The sequence below is a fragment of the Triticum aestivum genome, chromosome 3D, assembly GCF_018294505.1.
Source record: "Triticum aestivum cultivar Chinese Spring chromosome 3D, IWGSC CS RefSeq v2.1, whole genome shotgun sequence".
Lineage (NCBI taxonomy): Eukaryota > Viridiplantae > Streptophyta > Magnoliopsida > Poales > Poaceae > Triticum > Triticum aestivum.
Window position 1 is genome coordinate 131,475,576 of NC_057802.1, and position 7,322 is coordinate 131,482,897.

Sequence of the window (7,322 nt, forward strand, 5' to 3'; positions counted from 1 at the left end):
CCTCTCCGGCCAGCTCTGGGCATGGCCGCTCATCCGTGGTCATTGCCGAGCTCGACGGCGAAGCTGATGATGCCGATAGCGCCAAGGCCTCCCTTGCGCTCGGGGTGCAACGCCGCAGCCCCCGCCTCGCCCTTCTCGAGCCGGCCACCTTTGTCAGCATTGAGGAGAAGGCGGTGAAGCGTCGGGCTCTGAAAGAGGCCCTCTCGGCTGCTCTCCTAGGCTCCAGGGGAAAGCCATTTGTAACCAGGTGGTCGAGGCCGTGGTTCGCCCTCTCGGGAGGAAAGCGGTGGCGGAGCTCCGTTCTGCTGCGGCCATCCCGGCTGCCCCGGTGCGCCGTCCCGACGATGTGTAGACACCCCCGGCTTGCTTGTATCGCCCCGAGCACCGTTGTTGTTGTTGTTTCACCCCGCCTGTTTGGGAGGCTTGTATCGGTTCTTTCTTCTGCTTGTGCTCGGGTGCCGCCGTTGTGTCTCCATGGCTAGCCCCCCTGTGTCAAACTCTCCCTCCTCTCCTGGAATGTGCAAGGTTTAGGCGATCCCGATAAATGCGCCCGTGTCCGGGCGGCCGTCGAATCAATCAACCCCTGTATCGCTTGTTTTCAGGAGACGAAACTCGCTCACCTAGACTCCTTGAAGCTCGCCTCTTTCCTCCCAGGGCGCCTCTCGACTTTCACCGTTAAGGACGCCGACGGGAGTCACGGGGGGATTGTTACGGCCTGGGATCCCCGCCTTTTCGACTTACTCTCTTCCACCCCCTCCGGTTACTCTCTAACCACGGTCCTTCGCTCGGTCTCCACGGACCTCTCCTTCGCTCTCACGAACGTCTACGCTCCCGCTGATCACTCCTACACGCAGGCCTTGGTCGACGACCTGGAGGCGGTTGCCGTCTCTATTTCGCGCCCCTGGCTTGCCTTAGGTGATTTCAACCTCATCCGGAGCCCGGGTGAGAAGAACAATGATCGTTTCGACGCCGCCCGGGCGGCGCCTTTAACGCCATGATTAATGGCCTTGGGTGGCTTGAGCTGCCGCTCTCTGACCGTCTTTTCACCTGGACCAACAAACGCTCTCCCCCCACTCTCGCTCGCCTCGACAGGGTTTTCTTCGACTCTGGGTGGGACGCCCTTTTTCCGGACTCCTCGCTCTGCTCTCGCCCCCGCACGACCAGTGACCACGTCCCCCTGGTCGTCTCTGCCGCGTCAAAAATCCCAGCCTCCACTCGCTTCTTCTTTGAGACTGCTTGGTTAACTAACCCCCTCTTCCTCCCTTCCACTCTCCCTGCCTGGACGGGGTGCACTAGCGACCGAGACGCGGCCGGAGCGCTGGCCACGCGAAAAAAAGCTTTCAGGTCGGCGGCCAAAGCTTGGAAAAAGCAACACCGCTACGTCCCAACTTTTAGGAATGACTGCTCCTTTATTATTGATCTCATGGATTTCCTAGAGGAATACCGTTGTCTCTCTACAGATGAGGCTGCTCTTCGCTCGGATGCCCGCCTGGCATTGGACGCTTCCATCCTCAGGCAGGCGGCATATTGGAAGCAGCGGGGGAAGTGCCGTGGCGTGCGGGAGGGGGATGAAAACACCCGCTTCTTCCACGCGCAGGCCTCCCAACGTCGACGCGGGAACTGCATCCGCGTCCTACGTCGACGGCTCCCACGTCATGGGGCATGCAGCAAAGGCGGGCGCGCTCTTGGGCTTCTACTCCAGCCTCCTGGGCCGTGCGACGACGCCCGTCTAGCGTTTCGACGTGATGGGCCTCCTCGCCGCTGCCCCCCGCGTCCACGGGCCCTCGCTTGTGGCCCCCTTCTCCCCCGACGAGATCAGGCGTGCGGTCCTCTCCCTCGATCGTTCGAGCGCCCCGGGGCCCGACGAGTTGGGCCCGGCATTCTACCATGCCGCCTGGGGCACGGTCGGGCGCGACGTCGAGCGCCTGTTCGCCGCTGTCTATGACGGGTCGGCTCGGCTAGACGGGATTAACAGAGCGTTCATCGCCCTCCTCCCGAAGAGCGAGGGGGTGCCGACGCCGGGCGGGTTCCGCCCCGTCTCCTTGCAAAACGCTGACATCAAGATCCTGTGCCGCGGCCTCACCACCAGGCTGCAGAAGCAGATCAGCTTGTTGATCGACGAGGACCAATCCGGGTTCATCCCAGGGCGAAGCATTGCCGAAAACTTCGTCTACGCTGCAGAGATGGTGCAATGCTACTTCAAGCGTGCTGCCCTACCATCGTCTTCAAGTTGGATTTCTCCAAAGCCTTCGACTGCATCAACTGGGCGAGTCTACGCGTGATCTCGCTGGCTAGGGGTTTCCCTGAGCTTTGGTGCGATTGGATGGACTTGATCCTCCGCTCCTCGCGCTCCGCGATCCTGCTCAATGGCGTCCCGGGGAAGTGGTTCCCCCTTCGCTGCGGGCTGCGGCAGGGGGACCCCATCTCCCCCTACCTCTTCCTCCTCGTCGCCGACGTGCTCCAGAGGTTGATCCGCCGTGACGATCTGCTACACCACCTACTGCTGGAGGGGGAGCCGCTGCTGGTGTTGCAGTACGCGGACGACACGCTCATCATCATGCGCGCGTGTCCGACCACGGCAGCCCGGTTGCGCTCTATCCTTCACGACTTCGCTGCGGCTACCGGCCTGGTCATCAACTACTCGAAGAGTACGTTGGTCCCGATGAATGTGGAGACTGACAACCTGGCCGCGATCATGGAGGTCATGGGGTGTCGGGTGGAGGGATTCCCGCAGACGTACCTGGGGCTCCCTCTGTCGTGCCACAAGCTCTCCCTGGCGGATTTCCACTTCATCATCGCCAAGGTCGACCGGTACCTTGCTGGCTAGCATGCCCGTCTCCTCTGCCCGACGGGGCGGCTGGTCCTCATCAACGCCGTGCTGGACGCCATCCCGACCTATGCCATGGGCGCGCTCAAGCTGCCTCCCAAGGTAGTGCGCGCGCTGGACTCCCTCCGTCGCTCATTCCTCTGAAACGCGGCCGAGCGAGCTTCCGGTGCACAGTGTCTCGTCGCCTGGGAGCTAGTGTGCCGCGGCAAGGAGGAGGGAGGCCTGGGGGTCCGCGACCTCGCCACGCAGAATGACGCCCTCCTTCTGAAGATCCTGCACCGACTCCACTCTATCCCCTTGTCTCGCTGGGCGACCTGGGTTTGCCTGGGGGAGCGTCTTCTACTGGACCCCCGTAGCTCGGGTCTCGCCGGCGAGCACTGGGCTGCGCTTCGGGGGCTTATGCCTGTCTACCGCGCTCTCACCCGCGTCTCCCTGGGGGATGGCAGGATGACGGCCTTCTGGGAGGATCATTGGCTTCCCTGTGGGCCCATGCGGTGTGCCTTCCCGGCACTGGCCTCGCATGCGACGTGCTCGGAGGTCTCGGTCTGGGCTGTTCGTAACCTGGGCCTAGATGCGGTGCTCGTGCCGCGGTTGTCCACTTCTGCCGCCCGGGAACACCTCCTCCTGCTCCCACTCGTTGGGCGGGCGGGGGAGGGCGAGGGCGAAGCTGACCATCGCAGCCTGATCCTTTGCGATCAGAAAGGCGGGCGGCTGGCGTCGAGCGCAGCCTATGGGCTCTTCCGCCTGGGCGGTGAGGGCGCCGGGTGCCCGGAGTGCGGGGCGAGCCTGGAGACGCCAGATCACTTGATCTTCGGCTGCCCCTTCGCGCGTGCGTTCTGGTGCTCTCTGCGCCTTTCCACTTCGGGGGCCTCTGTGCGTGCCCTGCACCTCTTCGACGCCTCCATGGCGGTCGGCTCAGCCTCGCCGCATGCGTTCGTGCAGCTGTGCTGCTGGCACCTCTAGAAGCGGCGGAACGTGGTTGTGTTCAGGCGGGAAACGCCGTCCCTGAACGCCACTTTGAAAGCCTGTCGCGATGATGCCATCCTCTGGCGCGGCCGGTATCGCTCTGCGGATCGTGGACATGTTGATGCGTGGCTACTGGCCCTGCGCTGGTAGAACAAAACTGCATGTGTCATAGCAGAGGGGGTTCGCCCCCTGCCTCTTTCTCTCTCTCTGCTGCCACCCCGGCATTTGTGCCATTGTACTGAATGTTGGGTTTGAGAAATATATTCAGGTGGGGGCGTTCCCCCCCCCCCTTTGAAAATTCAAAAAAAAAAGAAATGATTTTCTATCATGCATGTATCCACCGTCTATTGGTGCTTAGAGATTTGTGCCAAGTGTTGCGGTCAAGTCTAGGTGGCACGGAACACTACTGTGCACCAAATTGCTACTCCCTCCGTTCCTAAATATTGGTCTTTTTAGAGATTTCTAATGGACTACCACATACGGATGTATATAGACATATTTTAGAATGTAGATTCATTTATTTTACTCTGTATGTAGTCACTTGTTGAAATCTCTAGAAAGACAAATATTTAGGAACGGGGGAAGTATATGATTATTATTGTCGGTGGGCACTCTGCAATTCATGCAACTTATTATGAATGCCTCAAGTGATCCTTTTACTAGCCCTATAGCAAGCTTGATGTGGAGAATGTTGTGTCAATACAAGACTTGTCATCTCGTGAAACATTAGCACACGTCTCCGGCTTGGTAAGAACATCTACAGCAGGACTTTGCAAATACGGCCCCTCAAACGCCCATGGACACGACCGAGTCCGTTCGCAGACAATGACCAGTCATGTCTCAAATTAGCCACTCTGCATTCGAGTCTCTCATATTTCGACCCCTAGATCCATACAAAGCATGCAAAAGAAATCCTTCGTACTACATACTAGGTGCTACCCTAACTATTCTTCGTCGTCGGAGATGTCCACGACAATGGTGCCGGGCGCCGGCTGGACAGGCAGGTAGGAGGGCTCCGGCTCATCCTCCTTCTGCTCGACCTCATCCATGTAGGTGAGTATCTCCGTCTCCTCCGCGGCCTCCATCTCCTGCCAGTGATGGCGTCTGGCCTCCACAGTCGACTCTGAGCGGAGGGAATCGAGGATGACCTGCTACTCCGCCTGCAGATCCGCGTTGCCAGCGTCCCCCACATCCTCCCACCTCCTCCTCCGGATCCACTGCATTCGGAGCTAGCCCCACGGCTATCCGGGTTTCGTGCCTTGCCCGGATCTGCTCAAGGAGCTTGAGCCGGCGCTCCGGCGTCAGAAATGGCTCGCTCCTCACCGGTGGCATGGGGGCATGGCTACTAGGCGGACGGGGGAGTGAAAAGTAGCGGCGACGGCAGACAGACGGAGAAGAATGTGGATGATAGGGTTTCGGTGCCGCCGGTCGACTTAATAGCCGGGCTAGGCACTATGCGCCCCCCTGATGACCCACAAGTATAGGGGATCTATCGTACTCCTTTCGATAAGTAAGAGTGTCGAACCCAACAAGGAGCAGAAGGAAATGATAAGCGGTTTTCAGTAAGGTACTCTCTGCAAGCACTGAAATTATCGGTAACAGATAGTTTTGTGATAAGATAATTTGTAACGGGTAACAAGTAACATAAGTAAATAAGGAGCAGCAAGATGGCCCAATCCTTTTTGTAGCAAAGGACAAGCCAGGACAAACTTTTATATAGAGAAAAGCGCTCCCGAGGACACATGGGAATTATCATCAAGCTAGTTTTCATCACATTCATATGATTCGCGTTCGCGTTCGGTACTTTGATAATTTGATATGTGGGTGGACCGGTGCTTGGGTGTTGTCCTTACTTGGACAAGCATCCCACTTATGATTAACTCCTATTGCAAGCATCCGCAACTACAAAAGAAGTATTAAGGTGGACCGGTGCTTGGGTGCTGTCCTTACTTGGACAAGCATCCCACTTATGATTAACTCCTATTGCAAGCATCCACAACTACAAAAGAAGTATTAAGGTAAACCTAACCATAGCATGAAACATATGGATCCAAATCAGCCCCTTACGAAGCAACGCATAAACTAGGGTTTAAGCTTCTGTCACTCTAGCAACCCATCATCTACTTATTACTTCCCAATGCCTTCCTCTAGGTCCAAATAATGGTGAAATGTCATGTAGTCGACGTTCACATAACACCACTAGAGGAGAGACAACATACATCTCATCAAAATATCGAACGAATACCAAATTCACATGACTATTAATAGCAAGACTTCTCCCATGTCCTCACGAACAAACATAACTACTCACAAAGCATATTCATGTTCATAATCAGAGGAGTATTAATATGCGTAAAGGATCTCAACATATGATCTTCCACCAGATAAACCAACTAGCATCAACTACAAGGAGTAATCAACACTACTAGCAACCTATAGGTACCAATCTCAGACTTAGAGACAAGAATTGGATACAAGAGATGAACTAGGGTTTGAGAGGAGATGGTGCTGGTGAAGATGTTGATGGAGATTGGCCCCCTCCCGATGAGAGGAGCTTGGTGATGACGATGGCGATGATTTCCCCCTCCCGGAGGGAAGTGTCCCCGGCAGAACAGTTCCGCCAGAGCCCTAGATTGGTTCCGCCAAGGTTCCGCCTCGTGGCGGCGGAGTCTCGTCCCGAAAGCTTGCTTATGATTTTTCTCGGACAAAAGACTTCATATAGCAGAAAATGGGCACCGGAGGGCCACTAGGGGCCCACGAGGCAGGGGGGCGCGTCCAGGGGAGTAGGGCGCGCCCCCACCCTCGTGGCCAGGGTGTGGGCACCCTCTGGTATTTTCTTCGCTCAGTATTTTTTATTATTTCCAAAAATAACTTCCGTGGAGTTTCAGGACTTTTGGAGTTGTGCAGAATAGGTCTCTAATATTTGCTCCTTTTTCAGCCCAGAATTCCAGCTGCCGGCATTCTCCCTCTTTATGTAAACCTTATAAAATAAGAGAGAATATGCATAAGTATTGTGACATAATGTGTAATAACAGCCCATAATGCAATAAATATCGATATAAAAGCATGATGCAAAATGGACGTATCGACTCCCCAAGCTTAGACCTCGCTTGTCCTCAAGCGGAAGCCGATAACGATAAATATGTCCACATGTTTAGAGATAGAGGTGTCGATAAAATAAAATACGGACATGAGGGCATCATGATCATTCTTATAACAGCAACATATATGGATATTGTCATATGATTTCTTATCCTCAAGTAATAATCTATTCACAATGCAAAGTATGAATCAGAAACTTCATTGGGAACTAACAAACTATAATTTCAGTCATTGAAGCAATTGCAATTTATCATAACATCAGAAAGAGTCAATATAAGAGCTTTTCAGCAAGTCCACATACTCAACTATCATTTAGTCTTTCACAATTGCTAACACTCACGCAATACTTGTGGTTACGGAGTTTTAATCGGACACAGAGAAAGATAGGGGCTTATAGTTTCGCCTCCCAACCTTTTACCTCAAGGGT